Here is a 25,669-nt window from a genome sequence, read left to right as displayed (position 1 = left end):
GCTGTTGAGTTATATGACTCAAATCGTCCGCATCCGGAGGTCGGACATAAGTCCCTTGAAAATTTGCCCAAAAGGCATCTTCGAGCTCTTCCCAACTTCCAATGGAGCTTTCGGGGAGGCCTTTGAGCCAGTGACGAGCTGGCCCTTTGAGCTTGAGGTGTAGGTACTTGATGGCGTGGAGATCATCTCCTCGAGCCATATGGATATGAAGTATGTAGTCCTCAATCCAGACCGCAGGGTATGTTGTTCCGTCGTATGCCTCTATGTTTACGGGCTTGAATCCCTCTGGAAATTCGTGGTCCAGCACCTCATCGGTGAAACATAGGGGGTGTGCGGCACCCCTGTAGCTGGGTGTACCGCGTTGTTTGGATGTTTGTTGTGTTGCATTGTATGCTGGGGCGCGCTTGCGTGGTCCATAGATGGATCTTGTTGCGCCGTCCTTTGGGTGCGAGACCTTGCATGGGTTGCGTATTGTATTGTGAGAGGCGTTGTATGTCGCACTGTGTTGGTAGAGGGGTCGTCTATCCGACCAGGTGGCTGCTTTGATATTTGGTTATGGGGGTTCTGAGGCCTCCTCATCGAATTCGGGTAGCAGCTTCCGCTTTGGGTAGCTTTTGGAGGGGCGATTGTCGCCGTACCTTGCTGCAGTGTTGAGTATTTTACTCCATCTGATTTGGAGTGTGTCTTGCGCGGCCTTGAGCCTTTGCTTCTGCTTTTTCAGACTCCTCGTGGTGGCAACAAGCCTTTTACGGGCAGTCCGTTGCTCCGGGTGTCTGTCCGGCGTTATGTCGTCCGGACCATTATCCTTGATAGGATTTGTTTGTTCGGTTTGATTATTCGGATTGCCGTTGTCCGACAGCGGTTCACCCTGCTCCAGCACTGGGTCTGTGTGATCGCTATTTCTGTCGAGGAGGGATTTCGGGCGGCGCTTGCGTCGCCGTTTTGACTGCTTTTCGAGGGAACAGGCCTTCGGTGCATCCTTCCGCTCCTCGTCGTCATCTTTTGGTGCGTCCACCATGTATACATCATATGACGAGGTGGCGTTCGAGGGCCCAATAGGCGCTGGTTCTTTATCGTCTCCTTCATCGGCGTCCATACCGTCGATGTCTTCGGAGTCGAAGTCGAGCATGTCGATTAAATCATCGACAGTGGCTACAAAGTGGGTGGTGGGTGGGCTTTGAATTTCTTCATCGTCCGCATCCCAATCTCACTGACCGTAGTCCGGCAAGGGCTCTCCTGATAAAGAGTGAGACTTTAGTGATTTTATAATATCGCCAAAGGGTGAGTGCTGAAAGATGTCAGCGGCAGTAAAGTCCATGATCGGCGCCCGATCGGATTCGACCGGCAGAGGCGCGAATGGTTCGGAGTCCGGAGAGGAGTCCGTCTCCTTGGAATCATGAGTCTCGTGGAGTGCGGGGCTGGTGTTCGGCTCGATCGCCATTAGGATCGCAGCCCCCGAGGCGGCGTCCAACCACCCATCCTCGATCGGTGCTGTTGGCTCCGAATTAAGGGTCGAAGCCGATGCGGGTGCGGCCTTCAGGGCACTGTTAGGCGACAGAGCTAGATCATGCTCGTCGTGGCAGTGCGGCGCGCTCGGCAGTGGCTCGAATTCGTCGAAGATCAAGTCCCCGCGGATGTCAGCCGTGTAGTTTAAACTTCCAAATCTGACGTAACGGCCAGGGGCATAGCTTTCGATCTGCTCCAGATGGCCAAGTGAATTGGCCTGCAATGCAAAGCCGCCGAAGACAGAGATCTGTCCGGGGAGACAAGTTTCACCCTGGACCGCATCACTATCGATGACCCTAGGAGCCATCAAGCCTGACGGCAATGACACAGAGGAACTCTCAATGAAAGCACCGATGTCAGTGTCAAAACCGGCGGATCTCGGGTAGGGGGTTCCGAACTGTGCGTCTAGGCCGGATGGTAATAGGAGGCAAGGGACACGAAGTTTTACCCAGGTTTGGGCCCTCTCGATGGAGGTAAAACCCTATGTCCTGCTTGATTAATATTGATGATATGGGTAGTACAAGAGTAGATCTACCACGAGATCGGAGAGGCTAAACCCTAGAAGCTAGCCTATGGTATGATTGTTGTTGTGTATGTTGTCCTACGGACTAAAACCCTCCTGTTTATATAGACACCGGAGAGGGTTAGGGTTACACAAAGTCGGTTACAATGGTAGGAGATCTGCATATCCGTATCGCCAAGCTTGGCTTCCACGCCAAGGAAAGTCCCTTCCGTACACGGGACGAAGTCTTCAATCTTGTATCTTCATAGTTCAGGAGTCCGGCTGAAGGTATAGTCCGGCCATCCGGACACCCCCTAGTCCAGGACTCCCTCACCCATCTTGGAGTTAATCAGCTCCTGGATCTGTGGGGCATATCCACAACTCCTCTTTTGATTTGTAGTTGTCCTCTTTATGGTTTCCACTACTAGGCTCATGACTTTGAACTTCTGTGGGAAATTAAAGATGTGAAGCAAGTTCATTGCATGGCCTCTGATCATCTTGTGATGACCTGACTTTGGCAAGAGAGTGTGCCTGAGGATCCAGTAGATAGTTGGCAAGCCTGACATAAGGTAATGTACAGATCCAAACTTGTGTGTCTCAAGAACAGCATCTGGGATCTCCTTGTACGTGTGTGCCATGGTGTTGTTGTCGGGTGGTAGGTGCGACATATGCCAACGGGTGGCTTATCATTGTGGGAGCCTGTAAGACGTCGCCGGTGCCTGGAAATGGGATGAGGCGAAGACATGCACGCCAGCGAATCTTACCCAGCTTCGGGGCTCTCCGTGGAGATAACACCCCTACTGCTGCTCTGCGGGGTCTCCGCATGATCACTAGATGAACACGTAGCTACACGATGCTCCTTGAGCTGTTCGGCCAGAGGAGGAAGAAGGGCACGGCTTGCTCTCTTCTCCTCCCTATGTGGTGTCTAAGACTAGCAGGGATCAACCCTTTGCATGGGTGTCCCGGGGGGTTTATATAGGCCTACCCCTCGGGGGTACAATGGAAATCCGGCTGGGCATGGGGCCCAGCCGTCTATGTCTACACTCGCCGGCTTCTGCGCCGACTGCTAGGGCCCGCTGGCTGGGGGGTCCCGCCGGCTGCCGGCTCCTTGGTCGACAGGCAGGCCCCACTGTCCAGGGCCTTGTCGGGGGCTGGTTGCTGTTGCTCAATCTTGGTGACGAGGGCTTCGCCGAGGTGGGCGTGGCTATAATGCCGCCGTCCGGCGGGTGATTGCTGTAGCCTCACCGCGTCTTGTCTCCTTAATGGGGCGTCTTCTTCGAGGGAAGTGGCAAGCCAGCTGTGGGGAGCCGGCTCTATCTTGGGCCGACTGGGGGAGGTCTGGCCGCCTTCGGGTGTCTCTCTGCCCGAAGGGGCCCACCGCCCATGGGCCGCGCTGGCAGCCCGTCATGGATAACATCAGGGTCAACGTAGCAACAGTGCCGCGCCGGACGGGTCATGGCCACCCGTACGGCGCACTGCGCCAGGCGTGCTCTGGGATTCGGGGGTGGCAGGCTTCACTGTAGCCACGCCCCGTCACATCGCCGTTATGTGGATGCAGACTTCGAAGGTACGATCTTGACCGCTTTGTGGGAGCCGGCTTCTAGGAGTCGGCCTTCTCGCGGCCGGCTTCTTGGAGCCGGCCCTCCAGTGGCTTTCTTCATGAGGGCTGAAGTCGGACGGCCTTCCGATAGCCAGCCTGGGAGACAGCTGGCAAGGGGAAGGCGGCCCTGTGTCTTGGATTCTTGAGGGCCGAATCGGCTTGTAATTTTTTCAGAAAGGCCAGGGGGAGCCGGCTAGGCTACCCGTGGTCATTTACTCCGATAGTAGTCCCCGAAGCTGATCGAGCTTCAAGGCTGACAAAGGGACGAGAAGCTTGGTCAGCTTCCTATCCCAAGGGGACGACTTTGCTTGTGCGCGCCGTCTTCGGAAAGCTCCGTTTCTCGCAGGAGGGAACGCGGGTCGCCCTGCGAGCTAACGGCGCGCCATTCCGCAGGCCACGTGGCAAGGAAATCCTAACAACGCACGCGCGCGACGGGACACCGCCGCAGGCCCGGGCCCGCCACTCGTAGGCCTCGGCCCAAGCGCGGATCTTCTGCGGACCACTTGGACCGCTTGCCTTCCTGCGGCGGTTTTATTATGCCACCAGGGCATAATAATCGCGAGACGTGGGGGAGTGGGCGGAGTTGATCCCCACGTTCCCCCACGCCGCGCCTCCTCGGCTCCGCCGGGCGGGTCTATAAGTAGGAGGAGGAGAGGGAGCGGCAGAGGCTCGCACGCTCTCCCTCACTCCGCCCCTTCTTGCCCTCCTTCTTCTTCTCTTCGCCGTCGTAGCAACCCATTGCCGCGCCGTTCCGCCGTCGCTTCATCTTGCTCCCTGCCGCATTGCTCCCATGGCGCTGTCGAGCTCGTGGGATGGCTCCAACGTCCATGAGGACTATGTCGAGTTCCTCCGCCGGACGCGGCGCCTGCCGGGCGAGAACTTCGTGTGGGTTCGTCAAGCGCCAGCGAGGGAGATTTCGCCGGCACCGGAGGAGGGCGAGCGGGTGATCTTTCGCTCGCACTGCCTGCGCGGCTTCGGCCTCCCGGTGAGCGGATTCCTTCGAGCCTTCCTCAAATTCTACCACCTCCAGCCACATCACCTCACGCCCAACGTGGTGATGCTACTGTCGGCTTTCGTCACCCTATGCGAGGGCTTTCTTGGGGTTCTCCCCATGCTCGAGCTCTGGGGGGAATTCTTCCAAAGCAAGCTCGGTACCGTCGTCGCGGGCGTGCCCGCCCCCTGCGGAGCCTTCATTGTCATGAGGCGGGCGAGCGAGAACAATCCATTCCCATCCATTCCACTGATCTAGTCGGTGAAGCTCTGGCAGAAGTCCTACTTCTACGTGAAGAACGTCGCCCAGCAAGGCGACTATGTCAACCTACCGGCTTACGTAGCCGGCCCACCGGCTGGGAGGCAACCTTCGTGGAGCTACCAGGCCAGGTTGTTGTCCCAGGAGGGGAACACAGCCGTCTCCCGGCTTCGGGTGATGATCCAGTCGGAGGGCCTGACCGAAGCCGACTTGGTGGCTGCCTTCATGGAGCGCCGGGTACTTCCGCTCCAAGGCCGGCCTCACATGATTTGCCAGATGAGCGGCCGCTTCGACCCGTGCCGGCTGAGCACCAGGGAGATGCCTCATGCAGAGGTGTCTTATATGGTGAACTACATCTCCAACTACAAGCTCGCCGAGGATTGGCGATACGGCAAGGAGCCGTATTCCCGCGCCAACCCTCCGCCTGCCGTAAGTTTTTTCTTCTTTTCTTCCTTTTTGTAGTCGGCCTCATGATGGCCGACCCTTGATCAATTGGTTTGCCTCTAGCAGAACCCTCTTCTTCCGCCGACGGCCGGGGCCGTGGGGGTAGAGCGCCAGCTCCTCCCCGACCGCACGGTGGACGACGCTGATGATCCGGACCTGGGAGCGGCCGCCATGGAAGACGCCATCATGGGGGAAGGCGACGAGGCCGGAGGCGTGGGACTCGGGGCCGGCTTTGAAGACTGGCCGGACGACGACGAGGTCGAAGCCGCCCCGCACCGCCAGCCGACGCCTGATCATCAAGGCGCGGGCTTGTCTGCCGTGCCGGCTGCCCGTGGCGGCGCGCAGAAGCGCCGGGCCGTGTTGACCTTCTTCGGCAGCTGGCCGAAGAAATCCAAGGCTTCCACGGCGGCGACCAAGCGGGATGAGGCAGCCGCGAAGGCGGCCCGCTTCCGCAAGGCGGTGAAACAACCGCAGGTGATCTCGGCGTAAGTCATCGAATGTCTTGCATATATTTTTTGTTGTGTTTTTCGACCGAAACTCTTCTAAACCTTTCTTTGCTTGCCGGACAGGGCGCTGCTTTCCCTTGAGCGAGGTCCTGGCGGTTCCGTAGTCGGGCCGACTGGAGGGTCCTCAAGCTCCCGTCGCGTGGATCCCCGCGCCGACCTTAGGGAGGCCACGGAGCGGAACGCACGGGAGGAGCGGGAGGCAGCGGAGCGAAGGACAGCCCAGGCGGCAAAGGAGCAGGCCGACGCGGCGGCCAAGGCCCGGGCGGAGGCGGCAGCCGCGGAGACGGAGGCGGAGGCCTCGCACAACCAGCCTCCACTGCTCGTCGTTCCCCTCCGCGCCGTGGCCCCCGATATTCCCGTGCCCCGTCGGAGGAGGTTGACCAAGGCCCGCCGGTGATGGAGAGGAGGGAGGACCACGCGATCTTCGTGGAGGGGGCGCCGCAGACGGCGCCGACTGGAGCGGGCCAAAGCGGCCAATCAACTGTGGCACTAGAGCAGCCGTCCTGGGGCGAGCCGGAGGCAGGGGCCGGCCTCGAGGTGTAGCCGGCATTGCGTCGGCGCGCAGGGGGTGGCGCCTCCACGCCGGAACCGCACCGAGCAGCGGGCGCCAGCCAGACGGCGGAGGCCCTGGAGGTGGCCAGCGCTAGCACGGCCCAGTGGACTCCCAGCGGGGGGATGGGCGAGCTGAACGCGGCGGCCCAGGAGGTCCGGAACCGGCTTCAAGCTCAGGCCGCCTCGCTGCAGCGATACACCGAAGAGTTCCTCATGACGCGGGCCGTCATCCGGGTGAGTCTTCTGGCCTTGGTTATTTTTCTCTTTTGATTTCTTCCGTGGGGGCGCGTCAGCGCACCCACTGGGTGTAGTCCCCGAGTTCCGAGTCGGCTGCTGCGCAGGCGGCTTGGAACTTACTAGGTTCTGACAACTTAACTTATCCTCGCCTCCTGTATAATCTTCCATGAGTATCATAACCTCCGCGCAGCCGCCTTCAACTCCCAGGCTCAGGAGATGGGCGGGAGAACCGAGGACCTGACCAGCAGTCGGAGTGCGTGTTTGTCTCATTCATCTCGTGTGGGGGCACGTCAGTGCACCCACTAGGTGTAGTCCCCGAGATTCGGGCCGACTGCTGAGCAGCCGGGTCGGATCTTCCTTGACGACTTCTTCCTTATTAATTTTTCCTTTGTCTTCATGCTTGCAGGAGCCAATGCCGACTTGAGGGGGCAGCTCAGTGGGGCCCAGGCCGCCCTTCATGCCAAGGAAGCCGAGTACAACGCCTTGGTCCTAGAGCGTGACTGCCTGGCCAAGAAGTTGGCCGACCAGGAGGAGAGCCACAAGGCGGCCCTGAAGAAGGCGCAGGACAGCGAGGACGCCCTGAAGGCCGAGTTCGAGACCGAAGCGGCGGGCTGGGCTAAAGCGAAGCAGGCGCTGAGCGAGGGCTTCAGTCGTATCGAGGATCTGATCGACGGTAAGCCACCTTATTCACTCCCTGCTTGCCCCTTGATCCCTGATTTGTGTTCTGACTTGTGCTGCTTTTTGTTCTCTGTGCAGACTACTTTCCCGGCAACTCCGTCTTCGCCACCCAATCCATCGAGGACCATCGCGAGGCGCGCCGGCAGGTGGGGGCTAAAATCGCGCCGGACGCGAGCCGGACGCTTGAGGAACAGCTCTTGGCGGTCCAAGCCCGGCTGCAGCCGGCTCACCGTATGCTCCGCCGCCTCCAGCGCTCCGGGGCGCAGGTGTTGGCCGCCCTCTGGCCAAGCGAGACGATTCCCCGCACCCCGAGTCGGACTGCCGACTGGCTGGAAGTTGCGGTTGGCCGCTTCGAGGCCTAGAAGGCATCGGCAGCCTGGCTTGGAGCTGGGCGGGCGCTGGAGTTCGTCCGAGCCTGGTATCTGGGGCTGAACCTGGACCAGCTGCGCACCTGGCGGCTGGAGGCCGACGAAGAGATGGAGGAGGTGCGGCCGGCTATCGCTCAGCGTGCTTCGACGTTCGCCGAGTGTACTGACATCAGCGTCTTCGCTCCTGAAATTAATGATGACAGCGTTGCCCAGCCGAAGGAGTGGTTCGGGCTAGACCCGGCAGCGGGTGAAGACTCGGCAGAGGAGATCGCCTCCAGCGATGAAGGCGAAGACGACGAAGGAGAGGAAGGCGAAGACGTTGAGCCGACCAGTGAAGCGGCCAGCCAGCCTCAGCCTGATCGTGCCTCCGGCAACAAGGCGTGTGCTAGCGCGCCCTCTGCGGGAGGCGGTGATCATGCCGAGGTTCGCCAGACGGCACTGCCGTCTCCACCGACCTGCCTGACTCGCCAGTCGCTCCCCTGGCTTAATCTGCCGTCCTTGTCTTTTCCTGCTTGTTGCCTTTTGAACAATTTTATTAAACTTACGCAGTTCCACCCACTGGGGGTGTATTTGAACTATGTTGAATGCTGGCCTTTTGAAGGTCTTTTATGTAAATATTATTGTGTGCGTGTTTGGTTTCCATTCATGTATGCTTTTTATCCTTAGGCTGTTTCCTTTGCCGCCTTCCCCTTTTGGGAAGGCAAGTACTCGAGCTTTCTTAGATTGAAGCGAGGTGAATGGAAGTCGGCCAGCCGGCTACTCTGGTAGTCGGTCGGTGGTGGGAGAAAAACTGGCTTTTGTTATATTAGTCCGTTAGTCCCTAGCCGTTTTTCGTGTGGGCGCCCTTTCCTGCCTTTAAGTCTTGCCAGCCGGATAGCCGGTTCTACGAACTGCAACTTTTGGCAAGACAAGGCTTGGGAGCCGGCACACTACTTGTCCGACTGCGGGTAGGACTTCTAATATAACTCCAGGCGGCCAGTCCCCGGGCCGACTAGTCGAACTCGGTGCCGGACGGAAAAAAGTGAATGTAATGCCAAGGTCATAAGCATGATACTCTTCATCCATAGAAAAAGATGGCAGTCCGCGAGCTCTCCTCGGGGGGCCTATTGTCTCGTACTTAGTACAAAAGTTAGCGTGATACATACTGCATTTCAACTGTAAAACCTTCGGAGGAGGTTGGCGTTCCATGGTCGTTCCGACTCCTTGCCGGAGTCGTCTCTCTTTCATGCCTTCGGCTTCTGGGCGTCGATCAGGTAGTAGGAGTCATTGCCTAAGGCTCTGCTGATGACAAAGGGGCCCTCCCAACGGGCCGAGAGCTTGTGCTGGCCGGCTGTTCGCTGGATCAGCTGGAGCACAAGATCGCCCTCTTGGAAGGATCTTGGCTTGACCTTCCGGCTGTGGTAGCGGCGCAGGCCCTGCTGATAGATGGCGGACCGGCTGAGGGCTAACAGCCGGCCTTCTTCCAGCAGGTCGACGCTGTCTTCTCGTGCTTCCTTGGCCTCCGCTTCCGTGTACATGGTTACCCGAGGCGAGTCGAACTCGATGTCAGTTGGGATGACCGCCTCGGCACCATATATGAGGAAGAAAGGAGTGAAGCCGGTTGACTTGTTTGGTGTAGTGCGCAGACTCCAGAGGACGGCCGGCAGCTCATCGAGCCAACAGCCGGCTGAACGCTCCAGTGGTACGACCAGTCGGGGCTTGATGCCGGAAAGGATGAGGCCGTTGGCTCGCTTGACCTGGCCGTTTGACTGCGGGTGGGCAACGGACACTAAGTCCAACTGGATGCGTTGCGTCGCGCAGAAACGTGCCAAGGCTCCCTTGGCGAAATTCGTGCCATTGTCGGTGATGATGCTGTGTGGTACACCGTACCGAGTTGTTATATCTGCGATAAATGTCACGGCAGTCGGCCCATTCAGCTTCTTGATCGGCTTTGCCTCAATCCATTTGGTGAATTTGTCCACGGCGACAAGCAGATGTGTCATGCCGCCGCGCGCCGTCTTGAATGGGCCCACCATGTCCAGTCCCCAAAGGGCGAAGGGCCAAGTGAGGGGAATGGTCTTGAGTGCTGAAGCCGGCATGTGTTGCTTGGAGCTGAAGAGTTGGCATCCTTTGCAATGTTTAACTAACCCCTTGGCATCATCCAAAGCAGTCGCCCAAAAGAAACCATGGTGGAAGGCTTTGGCGACGAGTGATCTTGAGGCCGCATGGTGGCCGCATTCTCCTTAGTGGATGTCTCTGAGGATTGCGATGCCCTTCTCTTGCTCGACGCATCACTGGAGGACTCCAGTGACACTGCGCTTGACAAGCTCTCTGTTGACGATTGTGTATGCTCCGGCTCGGCGTTGGACTTGTCTTGCCTCTACTTCGTCAGCCGGCAGATTTTGGTTTATTAGGAAGTTGAGGATGGACTGAGCCCATGATGGAGCTGCGACTTCTTCTATTGCCAATGCGGCTAATGCGACCAGGGCGGGCGGGCTGGGCGGTGAAATGCTGGAGTCGGCCGCCGCCTGTTGTGTTGGTGTAGTCTTCGGGCCGACTACCGCAGTCCCCGAGCCGGGTGTGGCAGTCCCCGGGTCGGGCGTAACTACGGAAGTCCCCGAGCCGCCTGCTGATGTCCCCTGGCCGACTATTGAAGTCCCCGGGTCACCTGCTTGGTTCTTCGAGCCGGCCGCGTCGGGGTCAGGCGGCACGAAGATGGAATCAGACTCTGGAGACGGCTTGAGGAGGCGTTGTAGAGAGACACCGGTTGGTATTGCTTGCCAAGTGGAGCCTATTCGAGCCAGGGCATCAGCTGGCTCGTTGTCGGCTCGCGGTACGTGGAGGAACTTGCATCCTTCAAAATACCCACTGATCTGTTGAACGAGGAAGTGGTAGCTTGCCATATTTGCGTCCTTGGCATCCCAGTCGCCAGATGATTGCTGGACCACCAAGTCCGAGTCGCCATAACATAGGATCCGGCGAATGTCGAGTTCTTTGGCAAGCCGGAGCCCGTGTATGAGCGCTTCATACTCGGCCACGTTGTTGGAGGCGGCAAAGTGAATTTGAAGCATGTATCTGAGCTTGTTGCCTTTGGGAGAGGTGAGGATGACGCCGGCTCCCAAGCCGGTGCGCATCTTGGACCCATCGAAGTGCATGCGCCAATGAGTGGAGTCGGGAGCTGGCGGTAGGTACTGGGTCTCGTCCCAGTCGACGAGGAAGTCGGCTAATGCTTGGGACTTGATGGTGGTGCGAGGCTGGTAGAAGATCGTGTAGGGGGCCAGCTCGATGGCCCATTTCGCCACCCGGCCGGATGCATCCCGGCTGCCTATGATCTCGGCCAGCGGGGCGGTGCATACGACCGTGATGGGATGCTCTTGGAAGTAGGGCTTCAGCTTCTTGGCGGCGAAGTACACGCCGTAGCACATCTTCTGGTAGTGCGGGTAGTTCTGCTTCGAGGTAGACAGCACCTCGCTCAAATAGTACACCGGCCTCTGGACCGGCTGGGCTCGGCCCTCTTCTGGGCGTTGGACTACGATGACGGTGCTGACCACCCGGCTGGTTGCGGCAATGTAGAGGAGCATGGGCTCTTTCTCAGTCGCCTCCGCCAGGACAGGCGGCGTGGCCAGCATCTTCTTCAGCTCGTGAAAAGCTTGGTCGGCTTGGTCATTCCACTCGAAGTGGTTGGTCTTCTTCATGAGGCGGTAGAGGGGAAGAGCTTTCTCTCCGAGCCGGCTGATGAAGCGGTTCAGGGAGGCCAAGCATCTGGTAAACGTCTGGACGTCTCGAAGTTTGGTGGGAATCGCCATTCTCTCAATGGCCTTGATCTTCACTGGGTTGCATTCGATGCCGCGTTCAGAGACCAGGAAGCCTAGGAGCTGGCCGGCTGGCACTCCGAACACGCATTTCTCGGGGTTGAGCTTGATTTGGAACCGGCGTAGGTTCTCAAATGTTTCCTTGAGGTCTTCCAGCAAGGTGTCGCGCTTCTCCATCTTCACCAAAATGTCGTCTACATAGACGTGGGCATTTTTGCCGAGCTGCTTGAGGAGGCACTTCTGCATGCAACGCTGAAAAGTGGCACCGGCATTTCTCAAGCCGAATGTCATAGTCAGGTTGCAGAAGGCTCCGAATGGCGTGATGAAGGCGGTCTTCAGGCGGTCTGCCGGATCTAACTTTATCTGGTGGTAACCTGAGTAAGCATCCAAGAAACTCAACAGCTCGCATCCGGCCGTGGAGTCTATCACTTGGTCAATCCTTGGCAGGGCAAAGGGATCTTTGGGGCAGGCCTTGTTGAGGCTCGTGTAGTCTATGCACATGGGCCACTTGTTGTTCTTCTTTAGCACGAGGACCGGGTTGGCGAGCCACTCTGGAAAGAAAACTTCCATAATGAAGCTGGCTGCCAGAAGCCGGGCTATCTCCTCTCCTACAATCCTTCTCTTCTCCTCCGACAGTCGGCGGAGGGGTTGTTTGACTGGTTTTGCGTCTTCTCGGACGTGTAGTTTGTGCTCGGCGAATTCCTTCGGAACACCCGGCATGTCCTTGGGGCACCATGCAAAGATGTCCCGATTCACACGGAGGAAATTGGCGAGCTCGCCTTCCTATTTGCTACTTAGGTTTGCCCCAATGACAGCAAACCTCTCTGGGTGCTCGGGGTCAAGAGGTATCTTCTTCATCTCCTTGGCCGGCTGGAAAGATCCTTGAGCATCATGCTCCTTGGGATCGGGGGACAAGGCCGACTGTTTGCCGGCCATGGCCACAACTCGGTCCAACATCTTCTTTTCTTCGGCAATCACAAGGGACTCGGCCAGCCGGCTGCTGGCTGCTGCGCACTCGGAGGACTTCTTGTAATCGCCGGCTATGGTGATGATGCCCTTGGTGCTCGGCATCTTCATCTTGAGGTATGCATAGTGGGGAACTGCCATGAACCCGGCCAAGGTAGGTCGGCCAAGTAATGCATGGTAGGGGCTCTCCAGGTCCACCACTTCAAGCCAGATCGCTTCCCGGCGGAAATGCTCCTTGTCCCCAAAAAGTACATCAATCTTGATCTTGCCAATGGGGGCGCAGGACAGGCCGGGTACGATGCCATGGAACACAGTCCGAGTAGGCATGAGTTGCTTCGTCTTGACATTCAGCTTCTACAGGGTGTCACGGTACAGGATGTTGATGCCGCTCCCGCCGTTTATCAGCACTCGGGAGAAACGGGCGGCGCGTCTATCCGTTTCAAGGGTGGCATCCAAAACCAACGCATAAGAGCCGGGAGACGGCATCACCTCTGGGTGGTCGGCCCGGCTCCAGCTGATAGGTTTTTCTGACCAGTGCATGTGCTCGGCGGGGTTGGCAGCGACAATGCTGACTTCTTGGTGCTCTCGGCGTTTACTGCGCCGGTCTTCGGGCTGGCTTGTAAATATGACATAGGTGGCATGCTCGTCGGGGAACTCATCGTGCACGGCTCCGACTGCGGGCCGAGCGATGGGTGGCTGCGGAGCCAGAGGCGGCGGACCGGCAGGCGGAGGCGGCGTGAGCCCTTCGCCTTTGGAGATTCGGGTGAGCCAGTGGCACTTCCGGGTCGTGTGGTTGGACGGCTTCGCGCCGCTGTGGAACTTGCACGGGGCATCAAGAGTCTGCTCGTAGGAGAAGGCCGGCTGCCAAGCCGGCTTGCCGCCCCTCTGCTTCTTGGGTGCGGGCCGCCCTTCGGGCTGCTCGTCTTCGACTGTGGCCACCTGCCGACTGGTGGAAGGCGGCACGGGGCCCTTGCGCTTGTGGTCGTTCTGGTGTGGGCATTGGCTGGAGTCCCCAGCCGGCGTCTTGGGCGCCGGGTTGAGTACCTTCCCAGACGCGTCTACCCGGAGTTGGTCTTCATTGAGGAGTCGGCGGTGGCGTACTTGTCCGCTATGACCAGAAGCTCGTCGAGGGTAGTCGGCTCATCGCAGAGGAGCTTGTGCTTGAGGAGGGTGCCTTCTCGGCACCCGGAAGTGAAGTATTCTATGGCTTGCACCTCGTGCACCCCTTCGCAAGAGTTGCGGAGCTCGGCCCAACGCGTGAGGTAGTCGCGAGTGGACTCGGCGGGGCCTTGTACGCACAAAGAGAGCTGTCTGGGCTTGGGAGCCCGCTTGTAGGTGCTGGTGAAGTTGCCGACGAAGGCTTCTGTGAAGTCTAGCCAGCGTTTGATTCTGTATGGCTTGAGGCTGTTGAGCCAGGTCCGCGCCGTGCCCTGCAGCATGAGGGGCACATACTTCACGTCAACGCACCTGTTGCTGTTGGCTATGCTAACCGCCGTGGAGTAGTCGATCAGCCAATCTTCCGGCTTCACGGAGCCATTGTACTTGGGCGTGTCTCTTGGGAGCGAGAACCCTTTGGGGAAAGGCTCGTCGCGGATGCGGGGGCCGAAGCAAGGCGGGCCGACATCATCTTCTTCTTCCAGCGCTAGGGATCGCGCTAGGCGGTCGATCCGATGGCGGGCGTCGTTCTCGCCGACTCCTTCGCGGCGACCTAGCAGGCCGCTGAGAGTCGGATGCGCAACAGACGGTGGGGTGGGATATCTCTCTCCACGGGGCCGAGGCGGAGGCGGGTTGCCCCGCCACTCCACGGCCCGGGGGTGGCCTTCTACGTCTCGCTCGATGGAGACTCGGGTTCGGCTTCGGCTAGCAGCCGGCTATTTCTCGCGCCGCGCGCGGGTTTTTCCCGTAGTCGGCGTCCGGGACGTCGCGCCATGATCTCGGCGCGGGGGAGGGCTTTCCGCGCAGGCGTCGGCTTCGTGCCGCTGCGCGGCTGCATCGATTAGCTGCTGGATGCGTCGGGTCATGTGGGGGAGTTCTTCGGCCCCCAGTCCATCTAGCTCATCTACGGCTGCCTGGGCGGCACGCAGGTTCTCGAGTGGAGTGGCGTAGACTGGACAGTCGACTCCTAGCGTATCGGCGACGACAGCGCCGCGCTGTCTGACAACGCCGGCCCGGCTGGGGCCGCTTGGGGGCGGCGTGCCAAAGGCGGCGCGGTCGGCTTCGCGTCGGTGGGCCTCAGCGAGGCGTCTCATGGAAACCAACTTCCGGCCCTCCGCGAGGAGGGCGCGGCGGCGAGCCTCTAGTGCTTCAGTGTCGGCATCGGCAGGGAGGGGGATGGACAAGTCATGGACCGCCGCATGTGGGGCGTCGTGGGTGCTCTCGTTTGAAGCGCCGCCATGGCCGATGACCATCACCTCGGTGGTGACATCGTCGCAGCCATCGGCCCGGGGAAGCGGGTCGTTGTAGATCGTGACGTTGGTGGGGAAAGTGTCGAGTGAGGCCGTGTCGGAGTCGACAAGCATTTGGTCCGTGGAGGCAACTGACTCCAAGTCCACAGCAGGCTCGCCGGAGACGTGGAGCTGGCCGAGGAGGTTGACGAGGTGGTCGGTGCCCACGTCGGAGGCGAGCTCGTCAGAGATGAGGGTCTTGTCAAGGAGATCGGCGAGAACGCTCGCCGCACAGACGTTGGTGACGCCTTGCGGCTCGTCGTGGCAAGCGCCATCGGGCGTGCCGGGCTGGCTACGCTCGCGGGGGAGTAAGAGGGTTCCCGTCTAGAACAGGTCTCCGGACGACGGTGCACCTAGCCCCACGGTTGGCGCCAAATGTCGGGTGGTAGGTGCGACATATGCCAATGGGTGGCTTATCATTGTGGGAGCCAGTAAGACGTCGCCGGTGCCTGGAAACGGGATGAGGCGAAGACATGCACGCCGGCGAATCTTACCCAGCTTTGGGGCTCTCCGTGGAGATGACACCCCTACTGCTGCTCTGCGGGGTCTCCGCATGATCACTAGATGAACAAGTAGCTACACGATGCTCCTTGAGCTGTTCGGCGAGAGGAGGAAGAAGGGCACGGCTTGCTCTCTTCTCCTCCCTATGTGGTGTCTAAGACTAGCAGGGATCAACCCTTTGCAGGGGTGTCCCGGGGGGTTTATATAGGCCTACCCCCCGGGGGTACAATGGTAATCCGGCTGGGCGTGGGGCCCAGCCGTCTGTGTCTACACTCGCCGACTTCTGCGCCGACTGCTGGGGCCCGCTGGCTAGGGGGTTCCGCCGGCTGCCGGCTCCTTGGTCGACAGGCAGGCCCCACTGTCCAGGGCCTTGTCGGGGGCTGGTTGCTGTTGCTCAATCTTGGTGATGAGGGCTTCGCCGAGGTGGGCCTGGCTACAGTGCCGCCGTCCGGCGGGTGATCGTTGTAGCCTCACCGTGTCTTGTCTCCTTAATGGGGCGTCTTCTTCGAGGGAAGTGGAAAGCCGGCTGTGGGGAGCCGGCTCTATCTTGGGCCCACTGGGGGAGGCCTGACCGCCTTCGGGTGTCTCTCTGCCCGAAGGGGCCCACCGCCCATGGGCCGCGCTGGCAGCCCGTCGTGGATGACATCAGGGTCAACATAGCAACAGTGCCGCGCCGGACGGTTCATGGCCACCCGTACGGCACACTGCGCCAGGCGTGCTCCGGGATTCAGGGGTGGCAGGCTTCACTGTAGCCACGCCCCGTCACATCGCCGTTATGTGGATGCAGACTTCGAGGGTACAATCTTGACCGCTTTGTGGGAGCTGGCTTCTAGGAGTTGGCGTTCTCGCGGCCGGCTTCTTGGAGCCGGCCCTCCCGCGGCTTTCTTCATGAGGGCTGAAGTCGGACCGCCTTCCGATAGCCGGCCTGGGAGACAGCTGGCAAGGGGAAGGCGGCCCCGTGTCTTGGATTCTTGAGGGCCGAATCGGCTCGTAATTTTTTCAGAAAGGCCAGGGGGAGCCGCCTAGGCTACCCGTGGTCATTTACTCCGACAGTTGTGATCCTTCTTCTTCTTGGCGTAGTTATCCAAGTCATATTCACTCTCTTCTGGGGCATTGATCAACTTAGCCCATTCTGCAAATGTGGACTGGTACCTAGTACCTTCAGACATCCAGACAATCCTTCCATCTGGGTAGAAGTGAGCTGTGGAGTAGAATTGCATGATGAGCTCATCATTCCATTTTGTGAGCTTCTGAGCCACAAACTCATCAACTCCACAAGCCTTGAAGCTGTCATATACACCAGGGAAGTGATCCTCATTTTCCTCAATGAATGCCCAATCGACCCATCTCATGTCACACACTATGGGCTTCTTGTCAAGCAAGATAGTCTCATAGAAGTCCTGATGTTCCTTTGTATGGAACCTGTAGTCCATAACAGTCCTTCTCCTGGTGGCATATGGATCAGACTCTCTCCATAGCCTTAGACCAAAGTCCTACCTTATCTTCATGTTTTCAGCTACTGGATGAGCATCATTGTGATCTGGAATTTTTGGCTTCAATTTCCTCAAGACATCAGAATCATCTTCTTCTTCCATTGTAGCTTCATGCATTGGGGCTTTGTTCTTCTCTGCTACTGGGATGTTCCTGGTGCTCCTCTTGGGTGCAGTTTTGGGTTTTGGAGCAGCTGGCTTAGAAGTTCCTTTGGGCTTAGATGGAGCAGCCCCTGATCTTATGGCATCTCCCATAAGCTTCTGGGCTTTAGGTGCCGGTGCAGCATCCTCTTCCTCTTCCTCTTCTTCAGAGTCTTTCATTATTGAAGATCTCACAAGCACTCTGGCAGTGGTCTTCTTGACCCTTTCCTTTCTTTTCTTTTCTGCCACAACCTGCTCTTTGGGTGCAGATCCCAAAGTCTCTTGAGTAGATGTTCTGGCTTTTGACATTGGAGCTCTCTTGGCAGGAACCTTTTGCTTCATCCCTGGCTTAGTGGCAGCAGCTGTGCCATATTCCTTTTCCAGGACTTTCCTCTTTGAGGTGGTTTCTTCTTCCTCGGCAACATAGTCCTCATCCTCTGACTCTGAGGTTCTTTTCTTGCTAGCCCTTGTGGCAGCCTTTGGCAGATTGTTGGGTGTGCTCCTGCTTCTATCATCTGAGTTGCTAGAGGGACTAGTGCCCTCACTCAAGTGAACCTGTTCCTCAGACTTGTTCTGACTGTCACTCTGATCTGACATGATGCAAACACTGACAGCAGACCCTGTGTATAGATTATAGATGAGGTAGAGTGGATGAGCATCACAAATTACAGAGGTTTTTGCAAAAGAACGAGTTAAAAACTTAGTTTTAGTTTTCCACAGAAAGCATTTCGGATATACCGACTTGCAAACTCGGTGATACCGGAGCAGCTTTTGGAACCTAAACTAGTGAACTCGGTCAGACTGATTCACAGTTCGGTGGCACCGAGACTACTAGGGTTTCACAAAGTACTGAAGTCGGTCACACCGATTTGCAATTCTCGGTCAGACCGAGAATCACATGTGCAATAGCCTGAGCCAAATCGATGGAACCGATTTCATCAACTCGGTCGGTCCGAGATGGTTTCGGCAGAAACCTAACCCTAAATTTTCAATTCATGACTAAACTACGGAGTGTTTTCGATGGATAGAATGATCTCAATCATGGCAAGATACATGGCAAAGCAATGTGCTGGGGAATCAGATTTAGAACAGCACGAAGTTCAAGTCCATACCCTAGTTCAGCGATGAACTTGCTACGGCGGCAACGGCGGAGACGATCCCGATGATGGCGGTGGAGACCAGGGACAGGAGGCGGTTGGCGACGAGGAGGATGATCCAGAGACCCAGGGAGGCAGAGCAGGCTAAGTGCGGGCGAGGAGGTTCGGAAAGTTTTCCAAAATTTGACCCGTGGATATATATAGCCTGACCCTGTAGGTGTGACCGAGTGGAACAACTCGGTGGCACTGAGATTCATAACTGCAAGCAGTTACTGAAACTCGGTGTGACCGAAAAGTTCAATTGGGTTGCATCGAGATTGAAAACCTAGATCGACTTAGTGATCTCGGTATGACCGAAATGGATGAATCGGTCAGACCGAAACGCACAAAGAAGTTTTGGATTTTTAAGTCTATGACGAATCGGGGACTCCGAGTGCTCCTCACACAGAGTGGTTCGAATCTGACTTGATCAAACTTTGTGATGCAGCATGAATAGAGTTTGAGACGAGAAAAGCATAGATAGATAGAGAAGGTTCTTAGGCATTCTTGTCCATCCACTTGGCCAAAAGAAAAGGAAACCAATCAATCAAAACAACAAGTGGATGCCCTCGAATGAGTAAATTATGCAACCAACATGCTCACACAATAAAATGACAAATGAAATATGTGGCAAAGCATGCACAAACAATTCTAGCATCTATCAAGCAATTGGCAATGACTAGGTCATCTATATATGAGTATATTGACTTAGGAGTCAAATGAGAACATTTGATCATAGGTCATACTCATCGTTTAAGCACAAGTGGGGTTACCACTTTTACATAAAGCATTGTTCTGTTCACACCATTAGAGTTGCTTTAACTCAATTGTTAGAGCAAAGCTCCCCCTAGATGTGAGATCCCCCCTAAGAGGGATGAACTAACCTTGGGTTTTGTCCATGATGACTTCATGTAGGTGTTGAAGATGTGGATGCTCTAAGTTGATGTAGATCATTCTGAGCTATCCTTTGGAGTGAAATGCATTTTCAATACCTACACGGGTTAGTCCCATAAGGAACAAACAAGGATATCGATAGACATAGAGTGATGCACACACAATATGATGTCCATGAAAGAATTAGGTTACCTTGTCCCTTGTCTTACCAACAAGAGGGTTAGTGACTCCTTGAACTAGTGCAAGATGTGGAAGTTGATTGCACTTGTTCTTGCCAAAATGATAAGAGTGAAGTATGTTGGCGGAGTCACCCTCAAGAACTCTCTAGTTCTTCTTCTTCGGGATCCACACCATCTTGATGGGAATCCTCGGAGTTGTAGTTGTACTTGATGAAGTGGAACTTGATGTAGTCTTGGGAACCCACTTGACCAAGGCCTTAGGAGCTTCTTCAAATGCATAAATTTCCTCTTGAAGCTTGTCCTTGCCTTTTTGCTTGTGGTCTTGTGGTGGAACATCATCTTGAGCTTGTGTCCCTTCGGAAGAAGTAGGATCATACTTCTCTTGTGGAGGAACAACCTTCATCTTGGGGTATTGATCTTCTTCCCACTCAACTCCATTGGCATTGAACTTTCGTTCAAAACCAATACCTTGATTCTTCCGGTGCCTTCCTTGCTTGCGTACAATTTCCTCAAATTGCTTACTCCCGGCAAGGCTCTTGTAAACAGCTTTCTCTATGATTCCCTTTAATAAGCTATTTTCTTGCTCAAGTGTAACTTGGCTAAGAGAATCATTAGTGGAATCAAGAGAACTACTAGAAGCAACAACATTGGATTTAGCATGATTATTGTTACTACTAGAGGAAGAATCCTTCTTGTTCTTGTTACTAGACTTGACTTGAGGCGTGTAAGTGGATAAGAGTAAACGCTTTGCAATGTAAGAAGAACTTTTCTTGCGAAGATCATCATTGATTGCCTTTAAGAACTCATGCTCTTGCTCAAGATTGAGCTTCTCAAAACGTAATTTCTCATGAGTCCTTAAAAGTTCTTGATGATCTCCTAAGATAGTTTCATGAGCTAACTTAAGAGTTTTTATTCTTCAGTTAGAGACTCAATCTTCTCCTTATCATTGTCATTCGTTTGATATTGATTAGCATGATTAATTGACGTTTCATAATAGTATTCATCACTAGAGTTGTCAACAAGTAAATCATCATCACCTAACAAGTCATCTCCATCACTATTGAAATCAACATACTCGGGGTGTGATACCTTTGGACCTTTGGCCATGAAGCATCTTCCAATTCCTTCATTTGGTGAATCAAATATGTCGTAGGAGTTGGTTGACACAAGTGCAAGACGGGCAACACCTTCATCTTGAGTTTATTCGGATTCAGAGTGATAGCTTCTCTCGGAGTGACTGTCAGAGTCGGACCCATATACCCATTCACCAACATGAGCTTGATGTCTTCGTTTTTCGTAGCTCCTTGATGACTTGTCCTTCCTTTCCGAATCCTTGCTTCTCCGAGAGGGTCTTAGTTCATAACGATCATCCCTACTCCTTCTCTCCCTCGATGGTGATTCTTCTCTTCTACTTCTTCTTTTGGGAGAATCTTCTCTTCTCTTGTGGCGAGCCATACACTCATTGGAGTAGTGTCCGGGTCTTCCACAATTGTAGCAGTTTCGCTCTCGACTATAAGATCTTTTGTCATCGTAGGACCTTGACTTGGAACTTCTCTCTTTACTTCTATTCTTGTAGAACTTGTTGAAGTTCTTCACCATTAGGCTCAATTCTTCATTGAAGGTTTGTTTCTCACTTGATGATGTGGGAGCTTCACATGAGGCTTTGTAAGCACCACTTGACTTGTTATGGAGCTCCTCCTTATCCTTGAGTGACATCTCATGAGCAACAATTCTTCCAATGACTTCTGTTGGCTTGAGATCTTTGTAATTTGGCATCATTTGGATCAATGTGCATACGGTATCGTATTTTCCATCCAAGGCTCTTAGGATCTTCTTCATGATGAATTTGTCTGTCATCTCTTCACTTCCTAAGCCGACAATCTCATTTGTGATAAGAGCAAGCCTAGAGACATTTCAGCGACACCTTCACCATCCTTCATTTTGAACTTGTCAAGTTGACTTTGAAGCACATCCAACTTGGATTCCTTGACGGAGTCGGTACCTTCGTGCATATCAATCAAAGTATCCCAAATTTCCTTTGCATTCTCAAGACGGCTGATTTTGTTGAATTCTTCGGGGCACAGTCCGTTGAAGAGGATATCACAAGCTTGAGCATTATATTGTAGCATCTTCAACTCTTCTATGGTAGCTTCACGATTCGGTTCTTTCCCATCAAAGAATTCACCTTGCAAGACAACACATACAATAGCCCAAAAGGGGGTTATGTCCAAGAATATGCATCTTCATCTTATGCCTCCAACTAGCAAAATTAGTGCCATCAAACTAAGGACCTCTACGGTGGTAATTTCCCACGCTAGACGCCATACTCTCCTAGGTTGTGAAACCAAGGCTATGACTTCCAAAAGCTATGAAAATCAAAGCAAATGGAGCCAAATCTCTGATACCACTTGTAGGATCGAAAGTATGTCTAGAGGGGGGTGATTAGACTACTTGACCAAATAAAAATCTAGCCTTTTCCCAATTTTAGTTCTTGGCAGATTTTAGCAACTTTGGACAAGTCAAGCAATCTTAACACAATTCAAGCAAGCATGCATAGAGTATATGAGCAGCAGAAAGTAAAGCATGTAACTTGCAAGAATGTAAAGGGAAGGGTTTGGAGGATTCAAACGCAATTGGAGACACGGATGTTTTTGTCGTGGTTCCGGTAGGTGGTGATATCGTACATCCACGTTGATGGAGACTTCAACCCACGAAGGGTAACGGTTGCACGAGTCCACGGAGGGCTCCACCCACGAAGGGTCCACGAAGAAGCAACCTTGTCTATCCCACCATGGCCATCGCCCACAAAGGACTTGCCTCACTAGCGGTAGATCTTCACGAAGTAGGCGATCTCCTTGCCCTTACAAACTCCTTGGTTTAACTCCACAATCTTGTCGGAGGCTCCCAAGTGACACCTAGCCAATCTAGGAGACACCACTCTCCAAGAAGTAACAAATGGTGTGTTGATGATGAACTCCTTGCTCTTGTGCTTCAAACGATAGTCTTCCCAACACTCAACTCTCTCTCACAGGATATGGATTTGGTGGAAAGAAGATTTGAGTTGAAAGCAACTTGGGGAAGGCTAGAGATCAATATTCATATGGTAGGAATGGAATATCTTGGTCTCAACACAAGTGTAGGTGGTTCTCTCTCATAAAATATAGGTTGGAAGTGTAGGTTTGCTCTGATGGCTCTCCCTCAGAAAAAATAGGTTGGAAGTGTAGGTTTGTTCTGATGGTTCTCTCTATGAATGAAGAGGAGGTGGAGGGGTATATATAGCCTCCACACAAAATCTAACCATTACACATAACTTCCCAAACTCGGTGGGACCAAATGGTTAAACTCGGTCTGCCTGATTTAGCAAAGCTAGTGACCATTAGGGTTTTCGGTGGGACCGACATGCAACTCGGTAGGATCGATATGATTAGGGTTAGGGCATAACGTAATCTCGGTGAGACCGATTACACAAACTCGGTGAGACTGATTTTGGTAATAAGCTAACCGGAGAGTTGGTCAGGTAAACTTGGTGGGACCGATCGCTCATTTGGTGAGACCGAAACATTACGAAGGGAAAACAGAGAGTTTACATTGCAATCTCGGTGGGACCGATCGCTCATCTCGGTGAGACCAAAATGTTATGAAGGGAAATAGAGAGACTACAACCCCATCTCGGTGAGACCGAGATCCCTATCGGTGAGACAGATTTGCCTAGGGTTTGTGGCAGTGGCTATGACATTTGAAACTCGGTGGCGCCGGATAGGAAGAATCGGTGGGGCTGAGTTTGACTTTTGGTTTAGGTCATATGTGGATGTGAGAAAGTAGTTGAGGGTTTTGGAGCATATCACTAAGCATTTTGAGCAAGAACATCATTAAGCAACACCTCATCCCTCCTTGATAGTATTGGCTTTTCTGTTGGAAATATGCCCTAGAGGCAATAATAAAATGGTTATTATTATATTTCTTTGTTCATGATAATTGTCTATTGTTCATGCTATAATTGTGTTATCCGGAAATCGTAATACATGTGTGAATACATAGACCACAACACGTCCCTAGTGAGCCTCTAGTTGACTAGCTCGTTGATCAAAAGATAGTCATGGTTTCCTGACTATGGACATTGGATGTCATTGATAACGGGATCACATAATTAGGAGAATGATGTGATGGACAAGACCCAATCCTAAGCATAGCTCAAAGATCGTGTAGTTCGTTTGCTGTAGCTTTTCCGAATGTCAAGTATCATTTCCTTAGACCATGAGATTGTGCAACTCCCGGATACTGTAGGAGTGCTTTGGGTGTGCCAAACATCACAACATAACTGGGTGACTATAAAGGTACACTACAGGTATCTCCGAAAGTGTCTGTTGGGTTGGCACGAATCGAGACTGGGATTTGTCACTCCGTATGACGGAGAGGTATCTCTGGGCCCAGTCGATAATGCATCATCATAATGAGCTCAATGTGACCAAGTGGTTGATCACAGGATCATGCATGACTGGACGAGTAAAGTGACTTGCTGGTAACGAGATTCAACGAGGTATTGGGATACCGACGATCGAGTCTCGGGCAAGTAACGTACCGATTGACAAAGGGAATTGTATAGGGATTGTGCAAGTGGGAGACTGTTGGAAATATGCCCTAGAGGCAATAATAAAATGGTTATTATTATATTTCTTTGTTCATGATAATTGTCTATTGTTCATGCTATAATTGTGTTATCCGGAAATCGTAATACATGAGGTTGATAATGATAGTCAAACGCATGAAGAAGCTCCATGCAGATGGACTTTTGGAGTCTCTTGATTATGAATCATTTGACACGTGCGAACCATGCCTCATGGGTAAAATGACCAAGACCCCGTCCTCAGGAACAATGGAGCGAGCAACCAACTTATTGGAAATTATACATACTGATGTGTGCGGTCCAATGAGTGTTGAGGCTCGCGGTGGCTATCGTTATGTTCTCACCCTCACTGATGACTTGAGTAGATATGGGTATGTCTACTTAATGAAACAAAAGTCTGAGACCTTTGAAAAGTTCAAGGAATTTCAGAGTGAGGTTGATAATCAACGTGACAGAAAAATCAAGTTCTTGCGATCAGATCATGGGGGAGAATACTTGAGTCACGAATTTGGCACACACTTAAGGAAATGTGGAATAGCTTCACAACTCACGCCGCCTGGAACACCTCAGCGTAATGGTGTGTCTGAACGTCGTAATTGCACTCTATTGGATATGGTGCGATCTATGATGTCTCTTACCGATTTACCGTTGTCATTTTGGGGCTACGCTTTAGAGACTGCCGCATTCACTTTAAATAGGGCTCTGTCGAAATCCGTTGAGACGACACCATATGAATTATGGTTTGGGAAGAAACCTAAGCTGTCGTTTCTAAAAGTTTGGGGATGCGATGCTTATGTCAAGAAACTTCAACCTGAAAAGCTCGAACCCAAGTCGGAAAAATGCGTCTTCATAGGATACCCTAAAGAAACTATTGGGTATACCTTCTACCTCAGATCCGAAGGCAAGATCTTTGTTGCCAAGAATGGATCCTTTCTAGAGAAAGAGTTTCTCTCAAAAGAAATAAGTGGGAGGAAAGTAGAACTCGATGAAGTATTACCTCTTGAACCGGTAAGTGGCGCAGCTCAAGAAATTGTTCCTGAGGTGCCTGCACCGACTAGAGAGGAAGTTAATGATGATGATCATGAAACTTCAGATCAAGTTGGTACTGAACTTCGTAGGTCCACGAGGACACGTTCCGCACCAGAGTGGTACGACAACCCTGTCCTGGAAAGCATGCTGTTAGACAACGGTGAACCTTCGAACTATGAAGAAGCGATGGCGGGCCCAGATTCCGATAAATGGCTGGAAGCCATGAAATCCAAGATAGGATCCATGTATGAAAACTAAGTATGGACTTTGACTGACTTTCCCAATGATCGGCGAGCCATAGAAAATAAATGGATCTTTAAGAAGAAGACAGACGCGGATGGTAATGTGACCATCTATAAAGCTCGGCTTGTCGCTAAGGGTTATCGACAAGTTCAAGGGGTTGACTACGACGAGACTTTCTCACCCGTAGCGAAGCTGAAGTCCATCTGAATCATGTTAGAAATTGCCGCATTCTATGATTATGAGATATGGCAAATGGACGTCAAAACGGCATTCCTTAATGGTTTCCTTAAGAAAGAATTGTATATGATGCAGCCAGAAGGTTTTGTCGATCCTAAGAATGCTGACAAGGTGTGCAAGCTCCAACGCTCGATTTATGGGCTGGTGCAAGCATCTCGGAGTTGGAACATTCGTTTTGATGAGATGATCAAAGCATTTGGGTTTATGCAGACTTATGGAGAATCCTGCATTTACAAGAAAGTGAGTGGGAGCTCTGTAGCATTTCTCATATTGTATGTGGATGACATACTGTTGATGGGAAATGATACAGAATTCTTGGAAAGCATAAAGGCCTACTTGAACAAGTGTTTTT

Source organism: Triticum aestivum, chromosome 7A, assembly GCF_018294505.1.
Source record: "Triticum aestivum cultivar Chinese Spring chromosome 7A, IWGSC CS RefSeq v2.1, whole genome shotgun sequence".
Taxonomy (NCBI): Eukaryota; Viridiplantae; Streptophyta; class Magnoliopsida; order Poales; family Poaceae; genus Triticum; species Triticum aestivum.
Note: the sequence above shows the minus strand (reverse complement) of the source record.